This window comes from Homalodisca vitripennis, chromosome 1 (assembly GCF_021130785.1).
Source record: "Homalodisca vitripennis isolate AUS2020 chromosome 1, UT_GWSS_2.1, whole genome shotgun sequence".
Taxonomy (NCBI): Eukaryota; Metazoa; Arthropoda; class Insecta; order Hemiptera; family Cicadellidae; genus Homalodisca; species Homalodisca vitripennis.
This window is the reverse complement of record NC_060207.1, coordinates 3,424,839-3,440,189: the sequence shown is the minus strand read 5'-3', so window position 1 is coordinate 3,440,189 and position 15,351 is coordinate 3,424,839.

Here is a 15,351-nt window from a genome sequence, read left to right as displayed (position 1 = left end):
TGGGCAGTTATTGTGTTTACAAGCCATGTAAACACTTGCACTAGTATATACATCAATTTACAAAAAGTAAGACGGTTTTGTATCTGAGAGTATGCACGACAATAATATGGGCAGTTATTGTGTTTACAAGCCATGTAAACACTTGCACTAGTATATACATCAATTTACAAAAAGTAAGACGGTTTTGTATCTGAGAGTATGCACGACAGTAATATGGGCAGTTATTGTGTTTACAAGCCATGTAAACACTTGCACTAGTATATACATCAATTTACAAAAAGTAAGAGGGTTTTGTATCTGAGAGTATGCACGACAATAATATGGGCAGTTATTGTGTTTACAAGCCATGTAAACACTTGCACTAGTATATACATCAATTTACAAAAAGTAAGACGGTTTTGTATCTGAGAGTATGCACGACAATAATATGGGCAGTTATTGTGTTTACAAGCCATGTAAACACTTGCACTAGTATATACATCAATTTACAAAAAGTAAGACGGTTTTGTATCTGAGAGTATGCACGACAATAATATGGGCAGTTATTGTGTTTACAAGCCATGTAAACACTTGCACTAGTATATACATCAATTTACAAAAAGTAAGACGGTTTTGTATCTGAGAGTATGCACGACAATAATATGGGCAGTTATTGTGTTTACAAGCCATGTAAACACTTGCACTAGTATATACATCAATTTACAAAAAGTAAGAGGGTTTTGTATCTGAGAGTATGCACGACAGTAATATGGGCAGTTATTGTGTTTACAAGCCATGTAAACACTTGCACTAGTATATACATCAATTTACAAAAAGTAAGAGGGTTTTGTATCTGAGAGTATGCACGACAATAATATGGGCAGTTATTGTGTTTACAAGCCATGTAAACACTTGCACTAGTATATACATCAATTTACAAAAAGTAAGACGGTTTTGTATCTGAGAGTATGCACGACAATAATATGGGCAGTTATTGTGTTTACAAGCCATGTAAACACTTGCACTAGTATATACATCAATTTACAAAAAGTAAGACGGTTTTGTATCTGAGAGTATGCACGACAATAATATGGGCAGTTATTGTGTTTACAAGCCATGTAAACACTTGCACTAGTATATACATCAATTTACAAAAAGTAAGACGGTTTTGTATCTGAGAGTATGCACGACAGTAATATGGGCAGTTATTGTGTTTACAAGCCATGTAAACACTTGCACTAGTATATACATCAATTTACAAAAAGTAAGACGGTTTTGTATCTGAGAGTATGCACGACAATAATATGGGCAGTTATTGTGTTTACAAGCCATGTAAACACTTGCACTAGTATATACATCAATTTACAAAAAGTAAGACGGTTTTGTATCTGAGAGTATGCACGACAATAATATGGGCAGTTATTGTGTTTACAAGCCATGTAAACACTTGCACTAGTATATACATCAATTTACAAAAAGTAAGACGGTTTTGTATCTGAGAGTATGCACGACAATAATATGGGCAGTTATTGTGTTTACAAGCCATGTAAACACTTGCACTAGTATATACATCAATTTACAAAAAGTAAGACGGTTTTGTATCTGAGAGTATGCACGACAGTAATATGGGCAGTTATTGTGTTTACAAGCCATGTAAACACTTGCACTAGTATATACATCAATTTACAAAAAGTAAGACGGTTTTGTATCTGAGAGTATGCACGACAATAATATGGGCAGTTATTGTGTTTACAAGCCATGTAAACACTTGCACTAGTATATACATCAATTTACAAAAAGTAAGACGGTTTTGTATCTGAGAGTATGCACGACAGTAATATGGGCAGTTATTGTGTTTACAAGCCATGTAAACACTTGCACTAGTATATACATCAATTTACAAAAAGTAAGACGGTTTTGTATCTGAGAGTATGCACGACAATAATATGGGCAGTTATTGTGTTTACAAGCCATGTAAACACTTGCACTAGTATATACATCAATTTACAAAAAGTAAGACGGTTTTGTATCTGAGAGTATGCACGACAATAATATGGGCAGTTATTGTGTTTACAAGCCATGTAAACACTTGCACTAGTATATACATCAATTTACAAAAAGCAAGAGGGTTTTGTATCTGAGAGTATGCACGACAATAATATGGACAGAAAATCTAGGAATTATATTATACGGATTATTTCAATAATTATAATTTTTATGACTTAAAATGTGCGTACAAATGACAACATTTGTGGTAACTAATAAATTTAAATAAATATGTACTATACTATAAATCAATATGGAATACCACTTTATATATGACATCAGACAAGTCTACCTGGCTGCTTGATACTCGTTTATCAGTGCATTTATTGGATCATATTTCATCCCTGTCACAATGACCGCGTCTCTTTATTTATAGCAAGTCCAGCGGGAACCACCTTGGTTGGCTTTACCGGCGTCATTACTGTCGAACTTGTTTAATTGTGTAGCAACCAACTAGTACGTTATTCAAGTCTTAATTGTTATACATTTCCACTTACAGTCTTTGAAATTGCATTTTAGTAATTTTGTGTCACATGTTTATTATTTTTTTATGTAACACTATATAAACGTATATGTTCTGTGTAATTACAGATCTGTGCGTGAACAAATGCAACATTAATTTCGTCAAAAATGTAGACATTTATATATTCAAACATTCAGTTGTACATTAAGTGTATTGAATATGTCACATTTAAAATAATAAAAGAATAAGTACCAATATTGTAAATAGCCATGTTTAATTTTCACTTATTCATGTTTTTTTTCAATACAATACTCATAAAATATCTCTTCTGTATTTATAGAGTAAAATTGTGAAATTAAATAATATTATTTACCTTATATAAATTCAATCGAAAATGTATTGATGGTACATCAAAATGTGTGTGACATTTAAAAATATTCTAATTATATTTTTAAATTTTGGTCCCAGGCATCTAACTATTTTATTGATTTCTCAATTGTTTTATAGATATTTAAGGATAACACTTTTTAATTTATGATCCATGCTATTGTAACTAGATACTACTGATGCATACAGTGGATATTAATGTGTGTAAAGAGAATAATGTTCTGTTCATTGTTCCTAAGTTCTACAATATGGAGCAAATTTAATTAATTACATTTATTATACCTTATCGAAATGTTTTTATTTTTTCCCTCCAAATCAAAACACTGGTACCAAGCTCTGTATAACATGTTACATTGGTTTGGGACAACCTATTATATATTTTCTACGTTTATTGAGATAGTTTTATCTAAATGATTTTCCCAAAAATTTAAGATATGGCAAATTAGTTCTACAGTACATTATCAGTGAGCCAATAGCATTTTACTGTTTGGAATACACGTTGGTATTTGTACAATAGGCCGTACACTACAAGAAAGGCCATACCGTTCCACTGAGACATCTAGAATATACGTTCAAATCTGTCACAAAACTCTTCTTCGCAACATTTGTTTAGTAATATTAATATAAAACAACGCAGATAAGAGATAGATTTGCTAACATACTACCAAGTCCCTTATTTAAAACTACATTGAACCAAATGTGGCTGTTGATAGTTTTGAACTTCACTTTGTCAAGTATTGAAAATATAAAAAAAAACCAAGAACAAAGAGTTCAATTCCATATTACACAAACATTTTGAGCATTATATTATGTTTCACTGCTTATATTATTTTTTATATTTAATGCTATTTTCAGATTAGAAATTTGTTGCATACTCTCAATGAAATGCAACATTAATGTCGAACAAGTTTGACAGTCCACACAAGGGAGAACTCTGACACAAACTTTTAAATTAATGCAGATGTGTTCCCATACGAGTTTGAATAAAACTAGCAATTGTTACTTAATATGATTCACTACTAACTTCGATAATACAAACTTTTTACAGGGAAACTCCTTATACATTTCAAACTTGTAAGAAACTCTATCGCTGGATGCGAATGCTCCTGAGATTAACTCTTCCCATGAACTTCGTTTAACATGGCTAACAATGCAGGCTTGCAGTACTATGATGGGTTTAACTCAATTTGTTTTATATCTCTGCTATGAAAGTATTTTAAAGTAAGATTGCAGGTAAATATAGTAAAATTCCACTCTGTACACATAACCATATTTTAAAATAATGATTACAATATAAACTTTAGGCATTTTAAAACTTGAATTAATGTTTCTTTGGAAAAAAATAGTATAAGGTTATTTTAGGCGTGATTCCTTGTTTGACAGGATTTTTTAAGACAGTGGCATTTTATTTATAGTAAGCTATTCGGAAAACTCCGCACCAATTTTGAAATGTAATTAATAGAAAATGGAAATTTTAAACGGTTAAAGAACTAGAAGTTGCCTTATTTCACCATGGTAACTCTTCTTGGATTTGATTTTAGCCACGAAAGGTATTCACGATCATACTGTATTTGGGCAAATTCCTGGCCGAGTGCGTATGTAACGATATTGATACCCTCTAAGAACTATTATAGTTAATACCTCCCAACGCTATAATTGAATATGACCTACTCATGATGCAGGACATTAAATAAAATAATTATATAACATCCGTGTTTAAATCATGGGAAGTCTATAAGTCAGTTTTCATTGTTCAATGAAAACTGGATATTCATTTGCTCAAAATGTGCAAAATTAAATTGAAAGTCTACTTAAATGAAATACACATAAGTGTTTTTTGGTGAATTTCAAAAGATATTTTCTGATATAAAAATAAAAACAATGTGGTGATTTTTTATAATATAGAAGTTTTATGATGCATCCATTTTCACTAACGTTTTCTACTACAGTATTAAAACATCAAAAGTTTATTAGCTCTTATTTCATTCCTTTTATTAAAACGCTATACACGTCATAATCATAAAAATGTTCCAGAAAGTTAATGTTTAATACAAATAGGCTACTCTTTACATTTAATTTAGTATTAAATAAACATTGTATATCCAGAGCACCCTTAGAGACAACCATATAGACTACTATACAGAGAATTAGTTGTTGTAGATTAAACATTTCGTTGAACAATATTAAAACCTGTATAATATATGCTATTGATAATATCATAATTCCCATGACATTTGATGTATTGATATATTCCATATAAGAGGTATATACACACTGCTTGACTCATTTTAAGACATCAAAATGTATCAGTTCTTCCATAAATGTGAAGTAATTGTATATAGTTTGCTGTATCATGATATATTTAAGTATTCACAATGTCTGACTAAGTACCAACTAAATAAGCTGAGTACATGTAATACATGTATTTCGTACATGCGTAGTCCGTACGGTTTTCATAATACGAATAGCCTTACATGTTAACCTAGGACTTATCCATGTCCAATTTTAGTACACTAGGTTCAGTAATTATTAAGTGATTGGATAACTCACACACACAGATAGATACAAATACAATTGTGAATAATAGAAGGTTTTTACAACCTCAAATATTAAATAATTATACGTGTAAAATTTAGCATGTTTTATACAGGAGAAATGTATGTAAACGACCATTTAACATTATGAAGGTCATAAATCAAGTAAAATACAGGTGTTTGGACAACAGTAGGAGGTTGCTGTGCCATGTACGCTTTGGCAATATCCAATATTGAACCTATACTTCATCTCTTGTTTGCCACCCACAGCTCAGAATAAGGATAAATATTATTTTAGAGAAACGTTTTTAATTTAATAGATTGTCTATTAAAAATTAACTTTTAATATAGTACATATCCATTCAAAAGAAGCGGAGCAACCGAATTTTCGACACACAATGTATAGTGGCTGCGGTGAGAAGGGCTGATTCAATACGAATGTTTGGGATCACGTCCGGGATATCGTAGTGCACTTAATAGTACACTTATGTGACAATGATGACACGTCTTCATCTAGATTACGTTGTTTGGCAATTTAGGTGCCTCTAGTCTTGCTGACGTTTTTGGATGATTCTTCTGACGGACGCTTCTGAGGGATAGCGTCAGTTTCAGATGTTGCATTAAGAAAAAGGTGAAATGGAGCTGAGTTAAAAATTCGTAAAGTTGTTTTTAATGTTCAATTATTCACTTTTTAGCACTCTTATTATAACTTCAAACAACTTTTTTATGCAATATTTATGGTTTATAGATAAATTATATTGGCATTTTTGTCTCTTCATTAAAGATCTTATTTCATAATTTTATCTCTGACTCGAAAACAAGTGGAGATTGATACAATTATTTACATTATGATGGACGATATTGGTTAAGGGATGACCAAAACACGGCTTAGCTTCTCGAAGTCAGGGCCAATCATCCAAGATACACAAATGTAATTTTACTAACGGATAACATCTGTCTGAGAAACTGTAAAAGTTAGTAGAATATTTCACTACAATTCAAAGTTTAACAAAACGGGATCTAAAACTTCAAGAGATTTTGTTGCCCTGTGTTTGGATAAATCAGTTTAGTGTGCTGGAAATATGGTTTGACTGTGCAGTAGTAAAAGAAAAAAATCATAAGACTTAATAGTGAAACATTTGTTTGCTGACCGAGGTTGTTTTTGTCTCAGTGCACTGCGTGGTTCATGAACGGTTGACTGTTTCGTGCTCCTATTCCTATACACTTTTGACCAGAATGTCGGATATTCCTACTAAGGTTATAAAGTCGAATTATTATTTTTGTAAACATTGGTCGAATGCATACATTGTATACACAATTGTAGTCCACGAAAGTGAATTCCTCATGATCATATTATTATAGTTACAACTGGGATGGCATACTTTGAACGGAGACATGAATGACGATATTCAGAAAAGTTAAAGCAATTTTAATTTAATTGATCACAATCATACAAAGATTCTCACTACTATAACTTTACTGTAATCTAACTCACTCAAAACTCACGCAACACAACACTTCAACTGCTCGAAACCTACTAAAGTGCTATATTTGTAGGCATCTCTGAGATACATTCGAGCAATATGGCAATATTGTATTGTCTCGTATAATGGCAATAGCTAGTAAATGAAAGCTCGTCAACAGTATATTCCGTCTCGTTACTCAATGCCTTGTTTTAAAAAAATCTGTAGGAGTATTGCCTGGAAATTTCATGTTGACTGGGAAGCTCACCTGCAGCAGCAATGAGTTAATTTATAATGATATAAACATTTCCATTTTCTGCACCCAATCCTGTCTTATTACTCCAGGATGGGGATTCATTCCGAATCCACACACAACAAGTAATTTTTCATAGCGTTTCTGAGTTAAGCTGAAGTAATTGTAAGAAAATGGTATCTCTTTTATTTGCTTTGTCTGACCTCTCATAAAGTGCATTATATGTAAGCCTTCAAAAGTGATTTTCTTTCTAGATGCTTATTCAATCCTAAAAAATTATAGCACGAGATACTAGCATAATTTTAGCACCCCTATTTTGTATACAAAATGATTAATTCGATCTAGTTCGGTGTTTCAGAAAAATATTTAGGCATAAATAAGAAAGAGAGATAGCTTGTATTGCTTGTTGTTGCTTGTATTGTACAAACTCATCCGTTTTGAGGTCGGTTTAAAACAAATTAGCGTATAGAAAACGATTTCTATCTGTGCATTAACCTTTAAGTAATTTGTCATTAAAGTAGTGTAAACTGTATTGGACCACAAGACCGAAGTTTATTTTTCAACATTTTATTTTTATTTACGTGCTGTTATAACGAGAAGAAAACTCAGTGAACGCCAGGGAAATGTATAATGGAAATGTTATGAACCTTCTATTACACTGTTTATCTATTGGTACAGCTACAAACTACTGACATTTGGTATCAGTCAGTATGAAATTAATTTACAGTTTGACGAAAAGCTACAGTAACTACATGCATTTTAAATTGTGGTTCTTAAACTGAAAAATACATGGTGTATTATTTTTTACATGCATATGTACCACTTAAATATTCTTTCTCACTGAATATCAAAGAATACTGCAACACACGTTTTAACTTTAAAAACCGCAGCTGATGTTTTTCAGCTTTACTGTCAGGTGTGTAATTTCTGATGTTACTAAACAAGCGAATATTGTACACAGAGATTGTACGTGTTTTTCATATATTAATATACGTCCTGCGGATCAAAGGGTGAATCAATAGAATACCTCGAAGCATAAACAAGAGTGTAAACATTGTTTGGAGCTGTAGTGGATGTTGTCACACCTACTGTGCAGGATTTAAATATAATCTACATATATTTTTTAAAATTCAAATTTTTTAAGCTTTATCGATATCTACTCAAAAATTTATAATATTTATAACACTCTCTAATAGCCAGTATCTGGTTAGAAAGCCTTATGTGTGTGTGTGTGTGTGTGTGTGTGTGTGTATTGCATTTAAAATATAAGCCGACTACAAATGAAACATGTAGTTTAACATAAACAAATTCGACTGTATTTGTAAAAACACAATCCAAGAGTATCAATCTGCAGAAGATATGTTTAAGTTGTAAGTAATTCTATCGTTTTCTGTATTAATGAGAAAAGAGAAGCACCAGACACGTAATTCTACACCCAAACCTCAAGCCAATGACTCTACTTGTATTTAGATGATTAGGCTACGTAACACTTTACTTAAAATATGTGAGGTCTTTTCTTGACGGCCCCTTTGATATGTATATACTGTGGATATCATAATAATAAATCATTATATTTCATAGAAGACAAACATTATAATTTTATATCATTGTCGCATTACAATAATATAATGTAATAAATTTTGTCGAATTATTTATATATTTATATAATATATATTTAAAATTCAATAAATGTACTAATTTACGTTTCAGAAAAAACAACCTGTACTGAAAGCCAACATAGGGCATATCCTAAGTAAGAATAACGTTATAAAAAATGTTAGTAGGACCTTAACTATCTAGAACAACTTTAACATATTTCACCTATTAAATGAAAAATATACGAAAATTTAAAAAAATATAAACAATCCACGCATAATTATAAACATTTATAATACCAATAAAATAAAATACATGGAGGATTGTATCAGATTAGTTAGTATTAAAGCTCTTAGTCAACAAAATACTATGAAGTATATCTGAATTATTCGTTTAAATCTATTAATTCTTACTTATTTTAGTGATTGTAATTGCATACTAAAATATTACTTTCGTATATTGAAGGAAAGCACTCTAAAATAATCGTATAAATTCTTGTCATGTATTTTAAACTCTCTATTAGATAAACTGCCGTTTGTTGTGTATGTATCCCTCTGTGTTATTCCACGCTTTGTTTTTAAATTATGTAGGCCTACTACATACTCGGGGGTGATACGAGACTATTCTAGCTTGATACAGGATGTTTAAGCTCTACTTGCCGGTCAGATCTGTGCGGAATGTTGGCTTTACTTTGTGTTGCGTATCTACTCTCGCATCTACCTCTTGGAGCTCCGGAGTAACAATTTACCACATTAAGCGTTTTCTTATGATTTAACCACTAAGGTAATTAATTAGATATGTTATAAATGTACTGTGTGATACTCCATGAAAGTTACATAGTTAGTCTGATATGTAAGCCTAATGGTTGTGGAACACCTGGCCTTGATAAGCAAGCAACAATTTACCACATTAAGCGTTTTCTTATGATTTAACCACTAAGGTAATTAATTAGATATGTTATAAATGTACTGTGTGATACTCCATGAAAGTTACATAGTTAGTCTGATATGTAAGCCTAATGGTTGTGGAACACCTGGCCTTGATAAGCAAGCAACAATTTACCTCATTAAGCGTTTTCTTATGATTTAACCACTAAGGTAATTAATTAGATATGTTATAAATGTACTGTGTGATACTCCATGTAAGTCACATAGTTAGTCTGATATGTAAGCCTAAAGGTTGTGGAACACCTGACCTTGATAAGCAAGCAATTAGTTTTATAAAATACAGTATGGTTAGCTTTAAGTATTGGCAATAATTGGCTGAATTTAGCGAAGCCTATCAATCACTCATGTAGTTGGCCAAATTTTATGTCTGCCAGTGTACCTGTCTTTCTGTCTGTATATATGTATGTCTGCCTGCACAAAATCTCAAAAACTAACTGAGCTCACTTCAAAATGTGTATGAACATTTATCTTTATATTAGGAACACTAATTGCAATGATGAAGAAACGACAAAATTGAAGAATAAATTAAATTGCAAACAAACGTAGTGCAATCATGTTTCATTGTAACACAGAGAAAACTAAAACATGTAACCTGATATTATGAGGTAAATACGTGAAGCAGTGCATGAAACCTTAGTGGAGACTGTTACTCGACACATGATATAAGGTAAAGACCTGAAGCTGTGCATGAAAACTTAGTGAAGACTGTTACTCGACACATGATATAAGGTAAAGGCGTGAAACTGTGCATGAAAACTTAGTGAAGACTGTTACTCGACACATGATATAAGGTAAAGGCGTGAAAACTGTGCATAAAAACCTTAGTGTAGACTGCTACTCGACACATGATATAAGGTAAAGACGTGAAAACTGTGCATGAAACCTTAGTGGAGACTGCTACTCGACACATGATATAAGGTAAAGACGTGAAACTGTGCATGAAACCTTAGTGGAGACTGCTACTCGACACATGATATAAGGAAAAGGCGTGAAACTGTGCATGAAACCTTAGTGGAGACTGCTACTCGACACATGATATAAGGTAAAGACGTGAAACTGTGCATGAAACCTTAGTGGAGACTGTTACTCGACACATGATATAAGGTAAAGACGTGAAACTGTGCATGAAACCTTAGTGGAGACTGTTACTCGACACATGATATAAGGTAAAGACGTGAAACTGTGCATGAAACCTTAGTGGAGACTGCTACTCGACACATGATATAAGGTAAAGACGTGAAACTGTGCATGAAACCTTAGTGGAGACTGCTACTCGACACATGATATAAGGTAAAGACGTGAAACTGTGCATGAAACCTTAGTGGAGTCTGCTACTCGACACATGATATAAGGTAAAGGCGTGAAACTGTGCATAAAACCTTAGTGGAGACTGCTACTCGACACATGATATAAGGAAAAGGCGTGAAACTGTGCATGAAACCTTAGTGGAGACTGTTACTCGACACGTGATATAAGGTAAAGACGTGAAACTGTGCATGAAACCTTAGTGGAGACTGTTACTCGACACGTGATATAAGGTAAAGACGTGAAACTGTGCATGAAACCTTAGTGGAGACTGTTACTTGACACATGATATAAGGTAAAGACGTGAAACTGTGCATGAAACCTTAGTGGAGACTGTTACTCGACACATGATATAAGGTAAAGACGTGAAACTGTGCATGAAATCTTAGTGGAGACTGCTACTCGACACATGATATAAGGTAAAGACGTGAAACTGTGCATGAAACCTTAGTGGAGTCTGCTACTCGACACATGATATAAGGTAAAGGCGTGAAACTGTGCATAAAACCTTAGTGGAGACTGCTACTCGACACATGATATAAGGTAAAGGCGTGAAACTGTGCATAAAACCTCAGTGGAGACTGTTACTTGACACATAATATAAGGTAAAGACGTGAAACTGTGCATGAAACCTTAGTGGAGACTGTTACTCGACACATTATATAAGGTAAAGGCGTGAAACTGTGCATGAAACCTTAGTGGAGACTGTTACTCGACACATGATATAAGGTAAAGACGTGAAACTGTGCATGAAACGTTAGTGAAGACTGCTACTAGACACATGATATAAGGTAAAGACGTGAAACTGTGCATGAAACCTTAGTGGAGACTGCTACTCGACACATGATATAAGGTAAAGACTTGAAACTGTGCATGAAACCTTAGTGGAGACTGTTACTCGACACATGATATAAGGTAAAGACGTGAAACTGTGCATGAAGCCTTAGTGGAGACTGCTACTCGACACATGATATAAGGTAAAGACGTGAAACTGTGCATGAAACCTTAGTGGAGTCTGCTACTCGACACATACGAGGGTTAGTCAAATATAAACAGGACTTTTATTACTATACCCAACGTCCAGGTTGTAGCAGGTAGCCATGTTGCAGTAGTGGTAGGGGGCAGCCTGGGGGAGGGGGAAAGCTGCAACAATGTGTTGTCAGTGCTGTTTTGTTTGTCATTGTAGCCTTGTCTGAACAAGAGGTTGTACCTGCAGTTGCGCAACGAATTATTATTAAGTTATTGACAAACGAAAGTGTTAAACCAAGTGAAATTTTTGTTAGACTGACAACTCAGTTTGGGGATAAGACTTTATCACGTTCTCAAGTGTACGATTGGGTTAAAAAGTTCAAAGGCGGACGTGAAACAGTTGAAAATGAAAGTCACAATAGGCGTCCAAGGACCAGTTTGACTAATAAGAACATTTGTGCTGTTCGTGAACTTCTTGAAAATAATCGACGCTTAACGATAGATGAAATTGCCAGTGAAGTGGAAATTAGTCATGGTAGTGTGCATTCCATCGTCACAGAGCATCTGGGTTTTCGGAAAATTTGTGCAAGATGGGTCCCTCGGCTTGTGACTCTCGATCAAAAACAAACCCGGAGAGACATTTGCCAAAGGCCTTTGAATTGGCTTGAGAGAGAGGGGAATGGTTTTTTAAATCGCATAATAACCTGTGATGAAACGTGGGTCCATCACTACACTCCTGAATCCAAAATGGCGTCAATGGAGTGGCGGAGGAAAGACGAAACTCGCCCTGTGAAAGCCAAAACACGGTTGTCTGCTGGGAAAGTTCTTGCCACCATCTTTTTTGACTGCAAAGGCGTTTTGCTTATTGACTTTTTACACGAACGTCGTACTGTGAACGCTGCTTATTACTGTCAACTTCTTGAGCAAGCAAAAGCAGCCTTTCGGAACAAAAGGCATAATCAGCCAATCAGAGATGTCATTTTGCTTCATGACAATGGTAGGCCTCACACAGCTGCCTTGACCCAAGAGAAATTACGCCAAATTTATTGGGAAACATTGGAACATCCTCCCTACAGCCCAGATTTGTCTCCATGTGACTTTCACCTCTTTGGTCCTCTCAAAGAAGCACTTGGTGGACACCGTTTTGAAAGTGATGAGGAAGTACAGGAATTTGTGTGCAATTGGTTCAAGACACAACCTCAAATCTTTTATGAAGAAGGGATCCATAAGCTATCCTCACGCTGGGAAAAGTGTGTGAGAGTTGAGGGAGACTATGTAGAAAAGCAGTAACATGTAATCATTTTATTGTTTAGCTTTAATAACCGTATAAGTTAAAAGTCTTGTTTATATTTGACTGACCCTCGTAATATAAGGTAAAGGCGTGAAACTGTGCATGAAACCTTAGTGGAGACTGTTACTCGACACATGATATAAGGTAAAGGCGTGAAACTGTGCATAAAACCTTAGTGGAGACTGTTACTCGACACATGATATAAGGTAAAGACGTGAAACTGTGCATAAAACCTTAGTGGAGACTGCTACTCGACACATGATATAAGGTAAAGACGTGAAAATGTGCATGAAACCTTAGTGGAGACTGCTACTCGACACATGATATAAGGTAAAGGTGTGAAACTGTGCATAAAACCTTAGTGGAGACTGCTACTCGACACATGATATAAGGTAAAGACGTGAAAATGTGCATGAAACCTTAGTGGAGACTGCTACTCGACACATGATATAAGGTAAAGGTGTGAAACTGTGCATAAAACCTTAGTGGAGACTGCTACTCGACACATGATATAAGGTAAAGACGTGAAAATGTGCATGAAACCTTAGTGGAGACTGCTACTCGACACATGATATAAGGTAAAGGTGTGAAACTGTGCATAAAACCTTAGTGGAGACTGCTACTCGACACATGATATAAGGTAAAGACGTGAAAATGTGCATGAAATCTTAGTGGAGTCTGCTACTCGACACATGATATAAGGTAAAGACGTGAAACTGAGCATGAAAACTTTGTGAAGACTGTTACTCGACGTATGATATCGCGTACCTTCTCCTTGTAATATGTAAAGCTTAAGACAGAATGTTAATATTTATAAAATTAATAATTATAAAATATTTGACTGCGTATTTGTAGGATCAAGGTTTAATATAAACTTGCCTAAAGTAAAGCCTTAATCTAGCAGCAGATCCAATGTAAATGCCATGTAGAGGGATTTAGTGTGATTCATTTGATACGTACCAGATACCGACTAAATGCTCGTTTCAAATCTGAATGAACAGTAATTATTGCCTTTCATATATTCGCAGTTCTATCATGGTGCACTCACTAATGAAATTGTTATCTCAGGTTTTTCCTTCTTTTGATTTCTCGGATTATATTTGAATAGAAGTACAATATGTACTAATTTCCAAAATTTAATGTTGTGTAAACATATACAAATAATAAAAAAAAAAAACAATGAATGTATCTATTACGAATAGTAAAGAGATTTTTTTATATCACGTGTACATACATGTACGTGTATGTATAAGAATTGTTTTGCAGAATGTAATGGATAACGCAAGTGAGTGGACTATTTCTCACATTAGAGTAGGGACACACTGACGTACACAGCCTGCACCAGTTGGCCCACACCACTTACATCACTGCTTTACATTGGTCTGATGGGTAACCATGATGGCAACGATAAAACCAAGTATAAAGAAATTTGTAAATAAACTCAGTACAATCGTATGATGTTGTGGCAGACACGTGACACAGTGTGTGCAGCCTGAGTGAAGCTTGTTATGCGACACGTGATGTGGCGTACTCCTACCTAGAGTAATATTTGGTGCTTAGTTAACCTGTGTCCATTGTCCAGTCAACCCCTCCTGCAGGACTCTTGTTACACACAGTCTGACTGCAACCCATTCGGAGATCGCCAAGTTTACTGCACAAGTAAGGGTGTGTATTCACAGTCTGGTCACTAGGTAGAAAATATTAGTTCATGACAAGCGTTATCTAGAGACTGATAGAATTTGTCTTTATAACTGTTATGATATTACACTTATCTCAATCTACCCTTTTACGTAATTTTCGTTAATCAAATATGAACGAGATAATAACGTATAACGATAATATAATGCATTATTAACAAATCAACTTTTGTAGTATATATTTATAATACGTATTACTTGTTAGTACAGTTTTCAAGTAACAAATTTAAACATTACGTGACATTTTCCTTTATTACAAATTTTTCGTACAAGAGAATTACATATTTTGTACATAACTAAGTAATAAAAATACTTTGGTTAAAAAACATTGAAGAAAACTTTATTTGTTTTAAGCTATTCAGTGGTATTATTTTATAAATGTATCATAAACACCAAGACTGGTATGACCTTTAGATTGGCA